This window comes from Schistocerca gregaria, chromosome 1 (assembly GCF_023897955.1).
Source record: "Schistocerca gregaria isolate iqSchGreg1 chromosome 1, iqSchGreg1.2, whole genome shotgun sequence".
Lineage (NCBI taxonomy): Eukaryota > Metazoa > Arthropoda > Insecta > Orthoptera > Acrididae > Schistocerca > Schistocerca gregaria.
Window position 1 is genome coordinate 586,348,012 of NC_064920.1, and position 22,144 is coordinate 586,370,155.

The following is a 22,144-nucleotide window of genomic DNA, read 5'->3' on the forward strand; positions in this document are numbered from 1 at the left end:
ACCCTGGCTTCGAACACATTTTTCCCAAGGAGAAACCAGTTGCTTGTTACCCTCACTGTGGAATCTTCAACTTTGTAGACGGAGCCGTAGCCTCACCTCCGCTTGCACCGCTTGATCACTATCAACATGACGCCCGCGTAGGTATTCTGTAAACCTATCAGCTCCTCTGACTACAATTGTGTACCTTAAATTTTTCTATATCTTAGACGGAACGAAACTATTTTTTCCAAATGCAAACCTCAGGTACACATTCGTGAATGTTTCAACCTTATCATCATACGCAAATAGCGCAACTCTATGAAAATACTAGCAAGTCAATGTAGCGGTGCGAAGCAGCTCGTGACCACCAGAAAACACAGATGTCGTTGGTTCGCTATATTCCACTGTATTATGGAGTAGTGTTATTGTTATTTTGCGTGGTAATTACTGAATGATCATTTTACTGTTTATTACAATAGAGAATGTTACGTAGTTAATTAATTTGGTCCATAAAATAAGGGCAAGTGTAGAAAGTATGTGTTGAAAATAGGTATATGTATTTGTATAAATTTTGCATTTAAAAACAGAAAGAAATTATCTACGAATGTTAGCAAATATTGAAAACTTATCTGTCCTCCAGAAACAATTCCGGGCGGGAAGCATTAAGTTTTGGAAACAGATGAAAGACGGAGGGTGCCCAGTTGGGACTGTGTAGAAGATGGATGATGACGGTGAACCCAAGGCGCCGTTTCAAATGCCGCAGCGCTCATGTTTGGTCTGGCATTTACATGCTGAAAGGGTGAGGGAGCACCATGTGTGTACCACTAGAATACATAGTGGGCCGCGAGTAGGAAGCCACGCAGTGTTAGAAGTCTTATCACGGTCCGGACGGCTCTCCACGTCGGAGTTTGGAGTGCTCCCTCGGGCATTGGTGTGTGTGTCGTCCTTAGCGTAAGTTAGTTTAACTTAGATTAAGTAGTGTGTAAGCTTAGGTACCGATGACCTAAGCAGTTTGATCCCATAAGACCTTACCTCAAATTTCCAAAAATTTCCGTGGTGGGAAACACGAAGTCGCACGCCCAGTAGCAAGTCACGCCACTGACGTCAGAGTGAAGCGACTCAGTAATTCACCATCTGCAGTAACTTATTGGGTTATATTGCGTTTAAGTGCGGAAACAAGATTGTTTACGGCACTGTGAAATTTTATTAGTGACTGGTTATTGAGTTCAGGGTAATACCATAATTATCTGTATACTGTGGGATTTTAAGGGAAGGCTTTTAAATGAAAAATATTGTTTTGCTGTGCAATCTGCAGTGGTACTAACCACAGCAGACAAATAAGTAAGTTAAGACTTAGATTCCACACATTTCTTAAAATCAGTGAGACGAAACGAAAATGGATAAATGCTTGTAAACGTACAGATTGGCCTCCAGTTGAAAACGACAGTGTTTGGTCAAAATATTTCGCTGTTTTGGGTTATGAAACAGATTTGTAAACTGAACAATTTAATGTTCCTTCGAGACGCGAAACGCAAGTTTAAAACTAATGCTGTTCCAACTATATATCTACCATCCACCGGTGATGATTTAGGGCGTAGTAATGAGCCTAATAATGTGAGAAATTTTCAGATACAAAAACGAAGCTACTCTAGAAAATCAGAAGATTTTTGCAGGGAAATATATTACCAACTAATGAAGAAATTACTATTGCTCAAAAAAATTTACCGTAAAAACACTCTCCTGTAAATGTGACAATGTGTGTCTATACCAATGATGAGGGACTATGGAAACAGAAATAAAAGACCTAAGACAAAAGAATGTAGTTTTACAGGATCGTCTCTATCTTTATGTAGGGGTAAGTTACATGAATTTAAAACACTTTCCGAAAGTGAATCAGGACTCTTTCTTCTGACTGTCAACAAACAACTGCCTGGCAGATTAAAACTGTGTGCTGGACCGAGACTCGAACTCGGCACGAAGTACTAGCTGAATTAAAGCTGTGAGGACGGGTCGTGAGTCTTGCTTGGGTAGCTCAGTTGGTAGAGCACTTGAATGCGAGAGGCAAAGGTCCTGAGTTATAGTCTCGGTCCGGCACACATTTTTAATCTGCCAGGAAGTTTCATATCAGCGCACACTCCACTGCAGAGTGAAAATATCATTCAACAAACAACTGGTTATGAGTGGACGGTGTACTGAACGGTCATCCAAAGATATTGCAAAGGCTGCGACTTTACGTCGACTATGTGATAAAGCGTTATCTGTTGTCAGATACATATGGAAATATCAAGTTCCCAGTGAAGTTAGTGTTTAAGACGGAGGCTATTTAGCATTCTAGCAAGCTTTATAGATTTAAGCCGTAGCATTTTGAAAACTCAAAGTTATTAACAAAATTTGAAAAATATGTAATTCGGAGGCTTTACACTAGCGTTTCATAGACAACAGAAAAAAATAGCCTAACTAATGTGAAACGTAGTAATAGTACGCTAAAATCTGGAAAATCTTGATTAGATTCATAAGTGCGTTTAGGTGAAACATACGTGCGCCCTGTGCCAGCATCAACGAAAAGCGACTTGGTGGGAGGGTTCATGGTCACCTCACCACCGACAGCCCTCCTATGCGTCACCCCTACCACTTATTCTAGTATCCCTAGCGTGGACGAAGTCTTCGAATTCGAAACTCGATGCAGCTCACTGTTCCTCAGGCACCGACATATTTACATTACGCAGTGAAATATTAAAACCGACAATTCGGATCACTCTAGCGGCAAAGGGCTGAAAGACATGAAACACAAAGATGAAAAAATTAATAGAGTTTGTTTCAATTAAAAAGCATTAACAGTTATCACAAAAAAAATCGGAGCCTTACTTCTCATCAAGTCCTCATATATGATGATAGTAATTAACAATTTACCAACGCCTCGAAAATGTCTAACTACAACTACTAAGCTTGTTGAACTTTTTGGCCCTTCTATGGGTTATCATCCTTTTAAGCGACGAATTTTTCCCAATTTGGTGTGAACCGGGAATGTCGTTCCGAAAAAGACTGACATTCAGTAGTTTCGTCATCTGAGGACATGAGTTACTGGGAGCCACAGGAGGACAATACTGTCAGTGAGAGAAAATGCGACAGTTCCACGAAGCGTCAGCTGTGACTGAGTGCTGGGGTCCTGATCACAATGTGCTGGAGTGTTGTCGTGCAGCAGAAACAGCGTCGTGGACAACGTCACATGACACTGAAACAAATACTTGCTCTATTACATTCCTGTAAGGATTTTCCACTTACGAACATTGCCTATTAGATCCACATCATGGCGGTCCAAAACATTAGTCAGTATCATCTCTTGTCTATTAGATCCACATCAAGGCGGTCCAAAACATTAGTCAGTGTCATCTCCTCCTCTGAATATTCTGTCTTCACTTCTTCCGGGGGAATTGAATCTAATTCGGCATGTCGCGACATAGACTTAAGGAAGCGTAAGAGGATATCAAGGGATTTCAGGTCAGACCGAGCAGTCAAAATCAAATGTAGAATCACGAAGTTCCAGTAACGGTAGGCGATTACTCCAATCAGCGCCAAAGTTTTCCACCGGGCAGCTGCCAATGACCGGACGCCACTTTTAAAACCTTGGCCATTTTCTGGCAATTTCTCTTTCTGGATCCTTCGGAAATTAATTAGCGGAGGGCCAGAGAACAGCTGTGTGTTCTGCCCTGTTACCGAGAACGAGTGGTGGGTTAACTGAGCACTATGCCAGAAAATCAGCGCAGGCAATCGTTCTACCTGCTGCTAGCCGAGAGCCCTCTTGTGATGTGACTGGGAGATAGAGCTGAAGAGGAGACGCCAGCCTTTTGGCTATGTTTGCTGTTTTCCAGAGAAATATCAGAGTAAATAAACATTCTTTTTGAGATTTAAATCACCTGTAACTCTGGCAACAAAGACATTCAAAATGACCTTCGGTCATTTAGTCATTTAGGCAGTTGAAAATGTTTGGGAAGGACAGAGTTTAGATAATATCAAATAAGCAGTACCGAAGTAATATTAGGCAGCACGACGAATAAGTTAAAAGGATCAGAGGAAATTTGCAAATCACTCATTGATGCAGCGTGCTACTTAACTAAACAAGAGCTCCCATTTTTAGGACATATTGAGTAAGAAGATCCTGTTAACAAAGGAAATTACATGAAATAACTAAATGTTTTTATAAGCGACGACACCTCGTTAGAGCACACTTGAGTACATGTCAGTATTTTGAGGTACGTCTGCTACCACACACAATGCCATTGTTACTTCTGAGACAAACAATCACTGAAGCACGAATGAAAAACGGGCAACTATGTAGCCATAATGTTGAACAAAACTTTTGACATACTATGTAGATGGCAACTGTCGACACTTCTGCATAATGTTCACGTAGGCACGTTAGTTTTATTGACTTCAGTGTAGACAGAACGGCACATGCTATGTTTGCTCTTGCTGAATGCGTAGTTGATAAATTTGCGCAGCAGATTGCAGATACGTATGCTGTAGCGTCAATAATGAGTGGTTGGTCTTATAAGGGCCAACAAAGGAAGATTTTCTCAAGATATCCAATAGGTTCCTTCACTCACTGCTACGCCCAGGAATAAAATGTCGTTTGGAAAAATGTACTTCTAATGTAAAGGAATTTGTTCTAACAAATTTTCCATCACCTACCCCAGCTAGGTGTAAATTCCCATCAAGATGGGTCCACACAATTAATCACAGTGTAGAACTGCTACAGTTATTTGACAGTGTTCTGAATGACACTGACAACTGGAACACTGCATTCCTAAAATTAATTTTGTACTTGTGTCCATTTGCCACAACGAGACTGAAAAATGTAACATTTCTGCTGAAAGTAGTTAAAAAATATATGTTATGATATACTTGTAGCGTACTACATTCGAATGGCTTCCTCAGCAGTTGGATTATTATATTCAATTTCAGGAGCGTGCCTACAGTATAGATATTAAAGTGGTGAACACCACTCTGGAGACCATCTTCCAGTCATGGTACCTACAACAAGTTTGGAAGATATTAGCATGGCTGCCCAAACGGTGCCAGGATTAGAAAGGACTAAAATTATAATATTTTCAGTGTTTGTCTGTAATTTCCATAAATTTCATACTCTCCACGTGACGAAAATTCAAAAAACTGTTGACAAAACTTCATAAACTAATGTGTTCAAGAAGCTGCTAATTATAATTGAAGATTTTGTAAGAGGTAGAGATCCTCCACGCTCATACCGGCCTGATGGCCAACACAAAAGGTCTATTGCCATCTATGCATATTGGTTAGCTGTCACTAAAGAGAGGTGTTACAGGACGTGGGTACTGCGATGTTTGCGTACGTCTGGTTAGATTAACCACTAACACTCGCTCATCTGGAAATACGTTGGGTCGAAAGTTGAACGAAGGGTTGCGGTTTGGAGGGCAGAGAAAAAGAAATGCTAAGGCAAGAGCCAAGGGGAGAAAACCTCTGCGATAGTTAGGTCGGGTTGTAAGAGCAGTAGCGGTTTTAGTGCTGCCAGCGACAGGTCACGCAATGGTAGGCTTTGTTAGTAGCTGGTACTATGCCAGTAGATAACTTTGACATTGTGTAATGGTGTTACTGGAGGGTGCTGCTGGGTGCCGGTGTTGGCTTCTCGATCAGCGGCAGCATATCTTAATAATTAGGTTCATCATCGTTTTGTGTCCCATAGGTCACATATCGGATACACAGTGTTTGTGCGTTAGTGAGCGAGCTTGTCGGTTTCCCTGCTTAGCCTGTTGATTGGCTTTAATAGCAGGTGGTATATTCAGTCAATGTTGCCGATATGCAGTGGCTTGCCGATGCTGTCGCTTGTGGTCGTATGTTAGCTTCCCGTAGGTGGTTATGCCCCAGCTAGTAGAGTCTTTGGCCGCTTAAGCTTCCACCTCTGGTGTAATCAAAGTTTCCCAGAGTAAGGATGAAAGGATTGTACGAGTGTCTGGAGTTCCTGTATAGTCGAGTTGCGTGTTTTGTAAGTAGGCTGTTTAGGTTTTTTTATTGGTAACGCCACGTAGCGCCCTGAAAATCACTGGCTGTGCCGTGTGCAGTCGGTGGCTGGTTTGCATTGTTGTCTGCCATTGTAGTGCTGGGCAGCGGCAGCTGGATGCTAACAGCGCGTAGCGTTGCGCAGTTGGAGGTGAGCCGCCAGCAGTGGTGGACGTGGGGAGAGAGATGGCAGAGTTCTGAAATTTGTAAGAATTGGTGTCATGAACTGATATATATATTATGACTATTAATGTAAATACATTGTTTGTTCTCTATTAAAATCTTTCATTTGCTAACTGTGCCTATCAGTAGTTAGTGAATTCCGTAGTTTGAATCTTTTATTTAGCTGGCAGTAGTGGCGCTTGCTGTATTGCAGTAGTTCGAGTAACGAAGATTTTTGTGAGGTAAGTGATTTGTGAAAGGTATAGGGCCATTCTTTTGTAGGGATTATTGAAAGTCAGATTACGTTGCTCTAGAAAATATTGTGTGTCAGCTTAAGCACAGTCTTGTATAATTATTCTAAGGGAACGTTTCCCAATCATCAGACTTTTTCCATCTACACTCCTGGAAATTGAAATAAGAACATCGTGAATTCATTGTCCCAGGAAGGGGAAACTTTATTGACACATTCCTGGGGTCAGATACATCACATGATCACACTGACATAACCACAGGCACATAGACACACGCAACAGAGCATGCACAATGTCGGCATTAGTACAGTGCATATCCACCTTTCGCAGCAATGCAGGCTGCTATTCTCCCATGGAGACGATCGTAGAGATGCTGGATTTAGTCCTGTGGAACGGCTTGCCATGCCATTTCCACCTGGCGCCTCAGTTGGACCAGCCTTCGTGCTGGACGTGCAGACCGCGTGAGATGACGCTTCATCCAGTCCCAAACATGCTCAATGGGGGACAGATCTGGAGATCTTGCTGGCCAGGGTAGTTGACTTACACCTTCTAGAGCACGTTGGGTGGCACGGGATACATGCGGACGTGCATTGTCCTGTTGGAATAGCAAGTTCCCTTGCCGGTCTAGGAATGGTAGAACGATGGGTTCGATGACGGTTTGGATGTACCGTGCTCTATTCAGTGTCCCCTCGACGATCACCAGAGGTGTACGGCCGGTGTAGGAGATCGCTCCCCACACCATGATGCCGGGTGTTGGCCCTGTGTGCCTTGGTCGTATGCAGTCCTGATTGTGGCGCTCACCTGCACGGCGCCAAACACGCATACGACCATCATTGGCACCAAGGCAGAAGCGACTCTCATCGCTGAAGTTGACACGTCTCCATTCGTCCCTCCATTCACGCCTGTAGCGACACAACTGGAGGCGAACTGCACGATGTTGGGACGTGAGCGGAAGACGGCCTAACGGTGTGCGGGACCGTAGCCCAGCTTCATGGAGACGGTTGCGAATGGTCCTCGCCGATACCCCAGGAGCAGCAGTGTCCCTAATTTGCTGGGAAGTGGCGGTGCGGTCCCCTACGGCACTGCGTAGGATCCTACGTTCTTGGCGTGCATCCGTGCGTCGCTGCGGTCCGGTCCCAGGTCGACCGGCACGTGCACCTTCCGCTGACCACTGGCGACAACATCGATGTACTGTGGAGACCTCACGCCCCACGTGTTGAGTAATTCGGCGGTACGTCCACCCGGCCTCCCGCATGCCCACTATATGCCCTCGCTCAAAGTCTGTCAACTGCATATACGGTTCACGTCCACGCTGTCACGGCATGCTACCAGTGTGATGGAGCCTCGTATGCCACGGCAAACTGGCTGACACTGACGGCGGCGGTGCACAAATGCTGCGCAACTAGCGCCATTCGACGGCCAACACCGCGGTTCCTGCTGTGTCCGCTGTGCCGTGGGTGTGATCATTGCTTGTACAGCCCTCTCGCAGTGTCCGGAGCAAGTATGGTGGGTCTGACACACCGGTGTCAATGTGTTCTTTTTTCCATTTCCAGGAGTGTATTTAGAAAAATGTTCGAATGTGTGTGAAATCTTATGGGACTTAATTTCTAAGGTCATCAGTCCCTAAGCTAAGATTTTTGGTGGGGTTAGTGATTTGTGAAAGGTATAGGTTAATGTTAGTCAGGGCTATTCTTTCGTAGGGAGTTTTAAAAGTCAGATTGCGTTGCGCTAAAAATATAGTGTGTCAGTTTAAGCACAATCTTGTATAATTGTTCTAAGGGGACGTTTCATATGTCGACCCATAGCTGAGGATACCTCACTGGAATCTTCTGATTTTTTCCTTGTAGTTTGTGTAATTAGTGTAGCTTTTGTTTATTGCTAGCGCGTAATCATAGAGAGAATTTCCTTTGCAGTTGCAGTCTTTAATTGTTGCACAGTAAAATAGTTGTGGCATGCATGTAGTTTTGCAGAAAGTATTTCGCAGCTGCGCTTGCAATTAACTAGATATTATTTTCAGTGATATGTTAATGTGTTCTCTTATTTTTGCTCTTCAAATTGTTTTTTTCTGTGTTGTCGTGTGAAATATTGTGACAATAATGGCGTGTGAAAAACGTAATACTAGGCTCCAAAGTAAAATGAGAAATGACAGTGAAGACGAAAGCAGTGTGTTAGCGCCACCATGTATTGAATTAACTAATGTTCAAAGTAGTAATTTGGTAATTGTGCATAGGGAAATGGAGCGGGTTGCAAATAATGGTGTAGGCAGTGAAAAAATTAGTGAACAGGGAAGCATTATCGATCGGTCGGTCGGCAACAGCTCGCCTCAGGATTCCGAAATGACAGGACACAATCTTGCAAATACTGTAGATTCAGGTTTTGCGTCTTCACCGTTTTCTCAAATAAGTCAAGACACATTTTCTGTTTTTAAACTGCGAATATTGCCGGTTCAAATGCATTTCCGAAATGTACTAAGGAACATGTTTCAGACACCAGTGCATTGTTATTACAATTAATGCAACAAATGGGACAAAAGCTTCAAAAGTTAGACACAATGGAACAAAATCTTCAAAAGTTAGACACAATGGAACAAAATCTTCAAAAGTTAGGCACAATGGAAGAAAATCAGAGACAAACACAGCAAAAGCTTCGAAAGTTAGACACAATGAAACAAAAGCTTCAAAAGTTAGACGCAATGGAAGAAAAGCTCCAAAAGTTAGACTCAGTGGAACATACGCTTTAACAAACACGTGAAGATTTAACTACTGAATTACATAAAATCGAATCGAAATGTCAGAAAGTCTGTAATGACATAAAAACACAAATTTGTTAGCATTTCCAACCTATCTTTTCGCGGCATGAAAATGCATTACAGAATCACGAAGCAGCCATAAAAGAACTGCAAACTATTGTTCATGGAAATCATGAGACCTTGCAAGCTAAAATTGACTCAGTTGCATTTACCGATTCGGTTACACAACTTGCAAAAACTCAAGAGAACTTAAAGGACACAGTAGATACTCTGAAAATTGGTTCAGAAAGACACATGGAGGAAATTAGTTCACTATCTGATAAAGTAGCCGAACTTTCAGATAAGTTCACTAACGTATCTACAAAGGTAGATGATGATCTGAACGACACAAAACCTGTAGCCTTCACTGACACTTATGAGTATGAAGCAATTAGAAAAGTCAAACAGAATCAAAATCAAATCAACACACAGTACTAAAGAGAAATGCGGGAAGTACAAGATCAGTTGGCTCAAGTAATACAAGAATTACGTATTTCAGAGGACACTTGCGCCCCAGTACGGAAAGAGGGACATAGAAATACAGAACAACCACAAAATAATAACACAGGGCACTTCGGAAATTATGAAAGAAATTGGCAAAGTACACTGAATTTTGAGGTGGAACCGCCGAAACGACTTAACAATGACCGACATGCGACTCGCCGACATGGTGATTTTGACTATAAGTTGTTCATTACTACACGTAAATTCAAAACATTTAAGAATTCTGGCAACGACATTCATCCACAAGCGTGGCTTCATCAATTCTCTCATTGTTTTCCTCCCAACTCGTCATTAGAACACAGATTAGAATTTATGTGTGGCTACTTAGAGAATCAACAAATTGTAAGAATACGATCAGTCATTCACGATTGCCACAGTGAAGGAGAGTTTTACCATGCCTTCCTCTCAGCATATTGGTCTCAAGCCACACAAGTCCGAGTAAAACATGGCATCATAATGATGAAACATTTCGAACAATCTGAATTTTCAAGTCTTGTGAAATACTTTGAAGACATGTTACATAAGAATCAGTATCTTTCAAACCCATACAGCCCCTCAGAACTCATCCGCATTTGTTTAACTAAATTCCCTGAACATTTACGACGTATTATTTTGGTAGGGCGTTACAAAGACGACACTGAAGCTTTTCAGCGACTCTTACAAGAACTGGAAATTGGCACTGACAATCGCGGAACGTGAAAACAGAAGCACAACAATTACACGTCATATCCGTCGCAATTCCGAGATGAAAGAAATAATAACGGGACACGACAAGGCTATTCTTACAACGCAAATCGTGACCAAAACAGACACCACCCATATGACAGCCACTGGCAGAGTAATAGTTACAGAAAAAGATCGCATTTCCGTAGTAATGAATATCACACAGACAATCATAGAAACAGACAATATGCCAACCGGAACTATTATTATCACGGGAGACAGAATAACTTTAGACGCAACGGTCCTTCGCGCAGTTACGATTCAGGGAGAAATTCTCCATCACGTGACCGACAAGAAAGAAATTATGGAATCTACCGACATGACGACAGACGATATGATCATAAGAACAGACCGGAATTTAATCAGAACTGGCGGGATTCAAACAGAGCTGGGCCCTCTCGGCAAGGTGAATTTGTAGAAGTTAGGTCTCCTAAACCCAATAGCACGCCAACAAAGAGATAGCAGACAATGACTCGCGCCGCAGGCAGCCACGTGCGCCGGCTGCCTCACAGAAAAATAACTTAGGCGCTAACCTTGAGAAAAACTCCAGTATTCTTTACCGAAGTATACCGCATGATAATTGCGATCAAGTTGAAACTCTGAGTACTAGGAAGAGTAAAGGTTTACACCACATTTCACATGTAAAATCGTTTATTGAAAGATAATCTGCTTTTTAACTTTGTCTTTGCCATAAAACATTTCACTTCACATATGCTTTGTCACACTGAGAAACTGTTAACATGCAACAATGTTTTAAAGTTAACTATCCAGTCTAGAACCTAGGGAACATTTTTAAACAGAAATTACGAATGCATTGTTATAGTGTACAGACGACACAGTGTTGTTATTTGTACATTCTTGCTTGTTAGTTGCACGATTACGTAACGAATATAAGGCTTACATACTTAGACATATACTTTTTATGAGGTTTTAATGCAACATTTTGGTTTAGTTGAAAAGACGTTCTTTATTTGAAGTACTTTCTGTGAGATTAAAGATGACTTAGCATTTGGTTTCTTTGATAGCTACACGATTATATCACGACGCTACTAATGTGTGACACAATTTACATTGTGCTTTCGCGGTGTTTCTGTTTTATATCTGCACAGTTTTTCTGAATTCTTCTGGAAAGGAAAACATGTTTTAGTAGTAACTTTGTGGTATAGCTACAATGAGACAGCCTTTTCTGTAGCACAACAATACGTTACAGTACAATACTTACTTCATCACGGCAATAAGCGTAGTAACTACAATATCTATACGCAAAGCATTTCACTTTTGTTTATCATGAGGTGAGTGCATTGACTTCTGCAGAACTTAGCTTTCGGAGGACTATAACTACGACACTTCCACAGAGATTATCTTACAACACGACGCACAGTTTAGCGCTACAGTACATGTAGTTGAGTGAATAATTTTGTTTGAAACATTTATTTTTAAAGATATTTGAAGTACAATGACACAAATGTTTTCCGTGATAAATTTCATTCCATTGCTGTAATCTGCAACATCTGAGGATATAATTACATAAATCCTCAGGGGGGGAGGGGGTTACACGTTTACTTTGTGTATCATGTGTTTGGCAAGCACAAGGAGCCCTAGCTAATATGGTATTTGCTTATACAACTTTAGACATTGGTACCATATTTCTCTAACACAGAATTACACAGCTATGTGATCATTTAACTGAGAGAGACAAATATTTATTTTACTACATCAGTGACAGATGTTTACGTAATTACACAGTTGGATAACTTCAGACTTATGAAATTGTATTTTGTCTGTACTTTGTGAAATGTTCATATTTTTTCGGAACCATTGTGATATTATGAGAACTTTGAATGATGTATTTGGTATGGGATCATTATTTTTAAAGTACGTTTGAGGCAGATGACACTTTTGACGTGATCAGAGAATTTTTTTAGGTTTTGTAACTATTGGAGGAAGCTACGACGTTTTTGAGAGTTGACTGAGGTGTTATCATGTTATTATTACGATGACTATGTGTATTATGCTGTTGCGGTGTGTTTATGATCAATAAGCTGATGCTATATGAGTTATTTGATTATGTTACGTATTTCTTATGATTAAATATTGAAGAAGTGTCGATGAACAAGGTAAGGAATAATGAGTAGTGGTTGGGGACTCTGGTTTGTGAAAAAGGTGGTTGGAAACCAAGAATGGTACATTAAGAGTTATGAAATGTACGTAAATGTGTGAATGTGTTACAATGCCGACGAAATTTTTTTTGGTCTCTGTTATATTTATAGGATTTTATTTTCTATACATTTGTAACGCCAATTCTCTACCTGTGAAAATATTTTTATATGAGACTGTCACTGTAACAGAAACTGCTGTCATAAATATTTCGGTATGAAAGGTAAGTGACCGTGACGTAATGCGTTGTGAGCGTCCAGGTGTGCCAGCTGCCTTGATGAAAAGTCATTAGTGTGTGCCTTTCAGAGGCACAGGTGGAGAAAAAAGGAGTCCATTAACCTCGCTATTGACATTCTTTTGTAGAAAGCATCGGAAATTCGACACGCCGAAACTTGAAAACATATGATTACACTGTGAAGTTCTTAATTTATGATATTTACTGAAATGAAATGATGAGAAATATTTTGTATCTATTGTCTTTCTAGCTGAGAGATTGCTCATTTCGTTTAATATCCAGTTTCTATCTGCACTGCAGCATTGGCTACAATAAAATTTAATAGATATACTAATATCACTATTTTCTGTCTACAGACCCAGTAAAGAATTATTTTATGATGTACTTTCTTGGAAAAGAGAGCACAAATAGACATTTCCCGTCACAGGAATTGCAAAAATAATTTTTTTACGATTTGGTAACTTATCTGCTAGCGTATGTTCTCATGAAGCATCACTCTAGTGTTAAGATGTGACATAGGTATTAAACATTTTTACTGTAATATTTTTTCTGCTTCAGCTTTGTCATGTTTAGATATAAGTTATTACATTTATTGCTGCCTGCTTTGCTTACTTGTATTTTTTTGTCATTGCTCTTTGTATTAATTGTTTTGTGCTGCTGCATTGCCTCGTCCCTTAGTTTAGCATCTGAGCTCAGTAGGTTTAAGTTAGCTTAAGAGGGGGTAGACTATATAAGAAACTAACTATGATGAATTAGTAGAAAAGCATTGAGAAGCTATAAGAAAATGGTTTGGCCAAAGAAGTAGCGTACAGTGGAGAAAAACTATTTTTGAAAGAGGATGTGAACAGAATACAGAAAGCATGCTTGGATAGAATTTTTTTGGCTGGAGCAAATGTTGAAATAAGAGGGACGATCTGTGGAATGAAGTTTTGGGTTGGACTGCAGTACCAAATGTTACCCTGAAAACAAAGCCTGTCCTTTCCTTTTGTGTTATCCCACTATGTGTTTGTGTACCGTAGTGTATTTATTTTCTTCCTGTCTCTGTGTACTGTTTCATAGAATTTTTTCTCTTCTAATACTAAGCTACATTCAATATGATGAGGAATACTGTTATTCTCAAATATAATTTGCATTAATAACATGTTATTTACTTTGTAAAGATGTTTACACACTATTTATTCTGTTTTGTTCTAATGCTCATGTGTGAAGTTGATGTTTCTAAAGTTTTTCTGATCTTTTATATATATACTTATGTCCTAATTTTTGTAACACTGATGTATTTGTTATTTCGATACTTTTGTAAAGTCTGTATTACTGCAAATGTTATCTGTACTATTATGTTCTTTAATGATATATTTTGTGCCTGTTATAAAATTGTAATTGACACCAGTTCATCAAATTAAGTAACTTGTAAATTACATTTCACAGAACATGTTTCTGTTGGTCATAGTATATGGACAATATGTGAGAAGTGGGGACTGATAGTGTTTGCACGTGTGTTAATAATTCAGCAAGGGACTGGATAACAGCATTGCTTATTCTAAGGACATTTCAAACAAATTCTTTGTGATTGGACAAGTGGTGGTTTATGGACTTGCTATATTCTCCGCAAGACTCTTCGAGGGGAATTGTGCACCTGCACAGTCGCAACAGATGGCTGTTGGCCATCTCTACATGGTCTACAGTGGGTCTGCACCTTTGGTGGCCCACCAATACCATACTCTCTACCAGTACTACAGTGGGTCTACTCTGTGTTGACCTACCTACCAATATTCTTCAAATCTTCTACTGACTCTGCTGTGGGTTTGCTCTGTTGTGGCACATTACCTGTCGGCATGTCAAGAGTCAACACTGTCTTTCCATTGGAAGGACAATACTGCTTCTTCAAGACTGCATGGAAATCCACTACTTCCGTGTGCATTTTCTTCTACTGCTCAGACTTTGAAAAAAAAAAACCACTCCAATTTTACTGTGATGAATGATCAGGTCAAATTTTAGCTTTTGACCAACTTTGTATCGATAAGTGTGTGCATTTCATTTCTTTGTTATTGTAATTATGAAAAAAAATTTCAAATCTGTATTGGCCACTGCCCAAAACAATTTGTAATTTTTTTTGTGGGGAGCATGGGGGCTATGTAAGTAGGCTGTTTAGGTTTTTTTATTGGTAACGCCACGTAGCGCTCTGAAAATCACTGGCTGTGCCGTGTGCAGTCGGTGGCTGGTTTGCATTGTTGTATGCCATTGTAGTGTTGAGCAGCGGCAGCTGGATGCTAACAGCGCGTAGCGTTGCGCAGTTAGAGGTGAGCCACCAGTAGTGGTGGACGTGGGGAGAGAAATGGCGGAGTTTTGAAAATTGTAAGAATTGGTGTCATGAACTGATATATATATATAATGACCATTAAGGTAAATACATTGTTTGTTCTCTATTAAATCTTTCATTTGGTAACTGTGCCTATCAGTAGTTAGTGACTTCTGTAGTTTGAATCTTTTAGTTAGCTGGCAGTAGTGGCGCTCGCTGTATTGCAGTAGTTCGAGTAACGAAGATTTTTGGTGAGGTAAGTGATTTGTGAAAGGTATAGGTTAATGTTAGTCAGGGCCATTCTTTCGTAGGGATTTTTAAAAGTCAGATTGCGTTGTGCTAAAAATATTGTGTGTCAGTTTAAGCACAATCTTGTATAATTGTTGTAAGGGGACGTTTCAGTTTTTTGAATAATGCCTTGAGAGTTTCAATGCGGTATTTATTGTGAAGAACCACGCTGTGTGTGTAGCGAGGAACGTTTCTTATGATGCGAAGCACTTTGTTCTGTATGATCCGTAGGTGGCGCAGGCGTGTAGAAGCTGCATATCCCCAGGCGGGAGCAGTGTACGTCATCAGATATCTAATCAGTGTCATGCATAAACACTTCGACACCCTCCTATTCAATGTGCTTTCCCTGTTGAGCATTGGGTAGGTTTGTTTTAGACTCGTGTGCGCTCTTTTGGCAATGTATTGAATGAGGTGCCCCCATGTAAGTTTCCGGTCCTGCCAGACACCGAGATATCTGACTTTCTCCCGGAAACGTATTGGGCGCGCGTGTAGTGTTACCTGTCGACAGTGTTGATGTTTGCGCAGTAGCTTCGCTCTGCCTGTCAACAAAAATGCTTCGAACTTATTGACGTTCACTTTAATACGCCATCGTTCCAATGAAGCCTCGGCAACTCTACATGCCGTCTGTATTCGTGAATTTACTTCGACTGTTCGAAACTTGCGCAAGGATGGCTTTCAGCCACGTAGATGGCTAACGTTGTGTTTTGTGTTGCTGAAAAGTCTTTAATGTAGAGGTTGAACAAGACTGGCCCCAAAACGATTCCCTGGGGTACACCAGCTTGGATGCCGTGTTGTATCGATTGTTTGCACTGCATGTCAGTGTTGAAAACTCTGTTCCTGAGATATCAGTGTATGAGAAGTATGAGTCCTTCGAGGAAACCGGCATCACTTACTTTGCGTATGAGGCCGTTGTGCCAGAGACGGTCGAAAGCTTTTTCAATGACCAGGAACGCGGCCCCTGCGATTTTGTTGGCGTCGTAGTCGTGTGTTGTATGTTAGACTAAGCGGAGCAATTATTGTGTTGTTAAGTGGTAATTCTTAAAGCCGAACTGCTCCGGACTTCGTGTGTCTTTGGCGATGCAGAGCCTAGTGATCCGTTTTAGTATTACCTTCTCAACAATCTTGCTGAGTGAGCACAGCAGACTGACGGGTCCGTAATTTTTGGGAGCTTTCCCTGGCTTCCTGAACATCAGGTCCTCGTCCGCCATCCAAAAGTCAGGAAAGTATTGGTGTTTTAAGATCCCATTTGTTACGTGTGCAAAGTATACTACAGCTCTATCAGTGAACTGCTGGAGGACACGGTTTGGAATGCCATCGAGCACAGGGGCTTCTGTAGCACTGGTAAAGAGTTATGACCGTTTTTTTAACGTTAATCACAAGTTTGTGTGTATTTAATTTTAATTTTAGTGGCAGGGATCGAGCATTTTGCCAGATTTTTAGACAAGGTTCCCAAAATGTTATTGCAAGAAACTGCAATTGTCGATGGATGAATCACTCATTTTGAAAGGAGATTCCAGTTCTCAAACTGCATTGCTATTTCTTGTTTGCTAATAGAATTTAGCATTTGGTATTCCTATCGAACAGTGAACTGAAAATATTTTCGCAGTTTAGTAAAATACTTAAAAGGAAATTTGCTATAAAAATATAACCAAACAATATGAGTAATATACTGCTGAAAAAAGCTTTGCTCACGACTCACACTTCATTCTCTTACAGCCCTCGAGTGGGTCCGATGTTGTAAAAAGTATGACAGCAGCAGTTCTTATGCCTAATCAATGCCTTCACCTTGAACTGCTGCGCCATTGCTGCCATGTACTCCATTTCTCATGTTTTCTCTAAAACGTTAAAGTGGCTCCAATTTATTTCATCATCATTCTCAGTTTGTTTTCTGACATGTAAGCAGCGACATGTCGAATGTTGTAAAAAATACAACGCGCACCTGCTGGTGTGACAGTTGCAAGATTTGTTCCAGCAGCCAGTGTACAGAGGAAAGTGAACTAAAAAGTTAACTATACTTTTTAGTTTTTATAGATTCAATTAAACGTTATTTTGGTTACACCCACATCTGAATCTATTTATTCATTTCATTTCTTTGATTTTTGGTTCCAATTCAAAGGGTGTATCAGACGAAGAAATTCGCAAACTGCTCAAAGAAGGTGATGATAAAATCAATCCACACTTTTCAGAAAGTATAGCAGATATGAGTGATGAAAACACTGAATAGCACTATGGCAGTGAATCTGAGCTTGATGGTGAGGATGGTGATAATCCCAAAAAGACCGCAGATGTACGAGTGTTCTTCATTGGAAACAAAGTTTCATGTTGGTGTAAAATCGAGTGTGCTAGAACATCAGAACCAACAGAAAAAAAGTTGTACAAATTCCACCGAAGAGAAAGACGATGGGTATAACTGATGAGGTTAGTGCTTTTTTGAAAGTAACTGACATTGACTTTACTGATGAAATCGTAAACTATAGAAATACCTATATAAATAAACAGCGAAACACACATCAATTCTCGCGCAAAATAGGTAATAAAGTGACGAAATAATGTGTGTGTTCCAGATTTTCTCGAAGAACAAGAAGTAGAAGAAAACGTCATCATGCTGATGTACTGGATCTTTGGGCAGCAGAGGAACACGAATGCTACTGCTTAGTACTGCAGTGAGTTAGAATAGGTTTGTATTTTTTCTAAGCTTTGTGCGGTTTAGACAGTATTGGGTATCTAATGCTCCTGAGGACATAGTGAAAAGATACGTGGCGCCTACAGAAAATACTAACAGGAATCTTGCAACTGACAATTGGTACACTAGCTACGTCCATTTCGAATATTTGCTGCAGAAGCTATCACTTGGGTTGGTTCAACGATGAAGAACAGATGTGAAATTCTTCCAGAGTTCCTCGCATACAAAACAAAAAAATTGAAAGTGCAATATTAGGATTTCAGTAGGATAAGACTTTAGTTTCATATGTTTCTTCTAAAAACTGTGCTATCACACTTTTGCCTGCTGTACGTACCATGGCGACAGTGGATGAAGAAACATACAAACCTGAAAATATTAATTGAGTACAACATGACAAAAGGTGGAGTTGACGTTGTAGCTAAAATATGTGCCTGATACTCAGATTCAAAGAATTACAAGTGTAAGTAGGCTGTTTAGGTTTTTTTATTGGTAACGCCGCCGCCACGTAGCGCTCTGTATGAAAATCAATAGATGTGGCTGTGGCTGGTTGGCATTGTTGTAATACTCGCCATTGTAGTGTTGGGCAGCGGCAGCTGGATGCTAACAGCGCGTAGCGTTGTGCAGTTGGAGGTGAGCCACCAGCGGTGGTGGACGTGGGGAGAGAGATGGCGGAGTTTTGAAATTTGTAAGAATTGGTGTCATGAACTGATATATATATTATGACTATAAAGGTAAATACATTGTTTGTTCTCTATTAAAATCTTTCATTTGCTAACTGTGCCTATCAGTAGTTAGTGACTTCCGTAGTTTGAATCTTTTGGTTAGCTGGCAGTAGTGGCGCTCGCTGTATTGCAGTAGTTCGAGTAACGAAGCTTTTTGTGAGGTAAGTGATTTGTGAAACATATAGGTTAATGTTAGTCAGGGCCATTCTCTTGTAGGGATTATTGAAAGTCAGATTGCGTTGCGCTAAAAACTATAGTGTGTCAGTTTAAGCACAGTCATGTATAATTTTTCTAAGGGGACGTTTCACAAGAAAATGGCGGTTACCTGCTTTTTCTTTTTTCTGATAATTGCCCAAATTAATTTGCATACAAATCTAGGAAAGGTGTTATGAAAGTGAACATATGTCAAAAAAACTGGCTAAATTGATATTTAAAGAACTAAAAGAGTAAAACCTTTTGTTATAAATGTTGCAGATAGTGAATGTAAACTGCTTTCTTCCATAAATATAATATTCTGTTTAAGACAAGTTTGTTTTTACTGACAAATGACAATGTTATACATTTTACAACGTGGTCCTGTTCGTGTGACAACAGTAGGCTCGCCTGCCGGAGGGATAAAACCATTTTTGTGAACTTCACGGATAATGCTCAAAATAGCAAGTGTATTAATTAACGACAAAAATCACAATTAGAATTAAATAACAGCTACCGTAAGGCAATGAATTAACAATCGCCACTGAAGTGGGGTGAAGTAACAACACTCTACATATTGTGGAGGCCGCTCCGGTGCTAGCGGACGCAACAATTGAGGCGCGAAGTGCGGACGACCAAAACAGCTGAATACGACATCGTCGGAGTTGCCACTTCGCAAAACACGTGTACATTCATAGCAGCCAAAGAGGCCGATAAACTGAGAAGGTGGTTTTCGAAATAGTTATTAATAACTATAAACAACCACAAAACAGACTCGTTGTCCGAAACATCGTTAGTTCAGTGAGCCAATTCTTTTTCATTTTTTTTTCCTATACTTTGGTTAGGTGATTGCTGAGAACCCCGCAGAGCCCACACCCACCATTCAGCCCCTCCTCATTTTTCACGATTAAGAGAACAGCATGCCAACTAAATTTGCTCACGAGACGCCACTGGATATCTTATGGCCTTTCCTAAGCCAAACAGGTTGTACTTTATCATATTTCAGATATTAATGTTGAATCGGGACTAATTATTGGCAAAGTCAAATACCATTCTTACACAAGGTAACTCTCCAAACTAAATTTTTTCGAAAGTATACTGTTACAGTGAAGGAACTACAATTTTCAAATTTTGATCAGCTTTCACAGTTTTAAATGGTGTTTCACAAGTATCACTGATTGGGAAATCGGATTTATTTTCACAGGAATGACCATTTTTGTCTGAGAATTTCGTCGAATACATTTTAGTTTTACAGAACGTGAAAAAAGAGAAGAACATGTGGACTGAAAACAAACTGTTTCAAAAAACTCATAGTCATATGCTGGCTGGTATTTTCGTGACTAAGAGAATAAGAAACATTCAGTAATTTGCACTCATTATTACCTATTAGTTAATAATTTTATCTTCTGTGTATCATGAAATGAAATATAGTAATCATACTAGTACTAAAGACAACGAAGACAGTACACATTTCTTCAGTCCTTAGTTACCAGCATTTTTTCTCTCTCATTTTGCGACAGGTTTCCACAGTCTGCTCTCCTTTCTGCGAAGGAATGTATTAGCTCACCGAAGTTCCTCGCACTAGCAGTTTTATTTTCAGTGGCTAAGATTACGAGGCCAGATAGAAGTTCCTGACTCACTGCTGAACGCAGATCACCGTAATTATTTTTATTTTGCTGAAGCTTGACTTACAGCTTGGAGATGTCGGTAATGTATAGTATTGCCCTAAGGCTATATTTAACTTTAGGAAGCGCTTCTTGCCCGTCATGGTTGCACAGGTAGTGTAACTTGTCAAATGCAGGTGACTTTTCATTAATTTCGGCCACTAGCTTTTTTAATACTGCGAGTTCTTGCCAAAAATCAATTGCATTTACGTCTTTCGTATATTTTCGTGCTGTGTCAGCTCCATTTCTTTGCAGATCTTCAGCCTCATATTTAAAAATTCATGGCCACTCAGTAAGATTAAATTTTTATATAGACTATTTGCGCTCTCTACCCTTGTTTCAATTTGTGTTAAAATTTTGGCAAATAGCGGTTTATATCTTTGGAAAATAGCTCAGTTCGGTTTAGTGTTCTTGATATGGCCTCACACATTTCGTTGCGTCGCGTTTTCATCCTGGAAGATCCTTTGCTTTTAAGGATTGCCTCAATTTCTAATTTTTTAACGCTGGTGCTGTTTCTTCGATCCAATGCTCTATTGGTTTTTGTCTCATTCCTTCCAAGAACTTAACGAATTCTTGTATTACAACCACAGAACATTAAATGATTATGTCCTCTTTCTGCATTTCGACGTTCACTCTATTAAGCTCTCGGAGAATACTAGCTCAAACAGTTAAGCTAGGCATAAATTTAAAATCCATCACCGTATGTAGTGGATGGCCAACTTATGCGCGAGAGAGGGTTCTTCAGTTTCTTCAAGGGCTTTGACAACTTTCAGTACAACATTTAATAGCTGGCCATCTTGTTTCACCACTTCCTTTAGAGTTTGTTTTTGTACGGTTTCCATAATTTTCCATGGAGTAGTGGATCCAACGAAGAAACAATAACGTTTTTGTATAAGCCCAAAAATGCTAACGGCTTCTGGGAATGATAACGCTGAATGCACTCATACAATTTTTACAGAGTGTGCGAGACATGGTTCAAACTCTGTCAGCTCTTTCATTTCCATAAGTCTGAATTTGACTCCTTTATATATGCTGGCCGTGTTAGATCCATCGTTGTTAAGATTGTCCACTCCATTTTTGCACATTCGAAACATTAGCTTCTCGTTTTCCTAGAACTCACTAAATGATACGTTCTCCAATATTTCCGTCAACTTCCACAAGGTCAATAAAGATTTATCTCATTTTCAGTTTGTGTTATTTTTATATAACGACTCACTTAGCTCATTTGTTCTGTGTGAGATACATCTGAATTGCACTCAGACAAGTCAGTAAAATAGTTGGTTTTCTTAATCTCACTAATAATGGTGTATCGAAACTTGTCTGCATTATATCGATGATTTAATTTTGTATTGTCTTAGGCAAATAGGACACGTCTCACTTTTTTTCGTGGTCTAACTGGTGCTTGAGTCTAGGTTTGTATTTGGCCAGCAGAGTTACCTGACTAAGAAAATTTCTGTGACTGGGCTG